General features: G+C 32.9%; 1 long non-coding RNA gene across 1 annotated transcript; it reads right to left on the bottom strand.

Moving 5' to 3' along the window:
• Nucleotides 1–556: 556 nt before the first annotated feature.
• On the bottom strand, nt 557–1,379 carry LOC109592995 (uncharacterized). Its single transcript, XR_002190680.1, has 3 exons — nt 1,272–1,379; nt 1,073–1,218; nt 557–693 (listed from the first exon to the last, which is right to left on the bottom strand). It is a non-coding gene; the product is annotated as an uncharacterized LOC109592995 (long non-coding RNA).
• Nucleotides 1,380–1,388: the final 9 nt, after the last annotated feature.

Genomic DNA, 1,388 nt, shown 5'->3' with positions numbered 1-1,388 from the left:
ATCTTATGATCTGTATGAAGCACTAGTGATAATGAAAGTGTTTTAGTGGCACGTAGCTTTACTTGATGCATGTTTTTTATATTGACACTCTCTCAGTTTTAGTTACCCTTAGCAAGTTATAGGTTGAATAGATTTTACACCTATTACGCATGGTAAAAAAGCATGCTTTTTCTCATTTTTCTTCAAAATAAAGTGCTGTATTACAGCTTTAACAGTTTCTGATAAGTAAGCAAACCTTCAGCAACAATAAAAGCTATATAACTGCCCTGGATCTGGCTTCAAGCTACACTTAATCCAGTAGTCCTCTCAGTCATATTGCTCTTGTCTCAACGAGGCGGGGAAGGGGCAGAGTCTTACAAGGTTCGTCCGCACCTGCTTTAGTGCTTTCATTAATTTGAATGAGATCACGTGATCTGTTTCCAATCCCTGTATGTTACTTAGTAATCTATGGATTGACCAATCAAATCGCACTGGTTCAGTTGATCATGGATAATAATGAATCCCATTGATATTGCTATGATACAAAAAAATTGTGACTCTATGTTACTTTATCTAGATCAAAACTTTTAAATAAATTAGTAAAGAAATAAAAATCTAATACAAACAAACAAAAGAAATCCCATCAATAAGTTATAAATCAATCTTGATCCTCTTCTGGAAGATACTCATAGACGTCTTGTGAATCTTCATCTTCTAATGAATGAAAAACATGACATTCAAAAATATCTTATGCAGTCCAATGAAAAAAGTAATAATACAGCATGATTTACTATTAAATATACAAACTAAATTAACTAATGACCACTATATATTGTATAGCGAGATATTTCATGGCCCAAAATTGTGTGGATCCATTCAAAAATCCAATTTGTGACTTAAAGTTTTGCAACTTTATAATACTCTCAGCCATGTTGAACCATATTTAATTGATTTCCTAAAATTTTATTATCATTAATTATTATTTTTGAAAAAACTTCAAATATTTTGGGCTATAAAAGATTGGTAATGTAGTCTTTAATGTACATGTATACAACTTTATACATGTACGTCATGTAGGTGCATGTATACATACCCTCAGTTGTTGGCTGTATGGTTGGTCTAGAACCTGATGGTGGTAGACCAGGTAATGCTGGAGGGGTATCGCTCACATCAAGTTGATCAGTTTCTACTGCTTCATATAAATCCTCACCATCATCATAACCAAAATCATCAGTTGTACTGTGAGAATAATAGTCATTAGTATCCATGTAATGTACTAATATTGGACTTACTTTATTTGAGGAGTAGCTTCATAGACAATCTGAATGATTATGAAGAGAAGGAAGAAGGAGAAGAAGAGTGGAATGAAAAGGGAGGGACAAGAGAAAGACAGCAGAAGAAAATAAAAA

Source organism: Amphimedon queenslandica, unplaced genomic scaffold (genome assembly GCF_000090795.2).
Source record: "Amphimedon queenslandica unplaced genomic scaffold, v1.1 AMPQUscaffold_3256_Cont24746, whole genome shotgun sequence".
In the NCBI taxonomy this organism is placed as follows: Eukaryota; Metazoa; Porifera; class Demospongiae; order Haplosclerida; family Niphatidae; genus Amphimedon; species Amphimedon queenslandica.
This window is presented reverse-complemented; position numbering and strand designations above follow the sequence as displayed.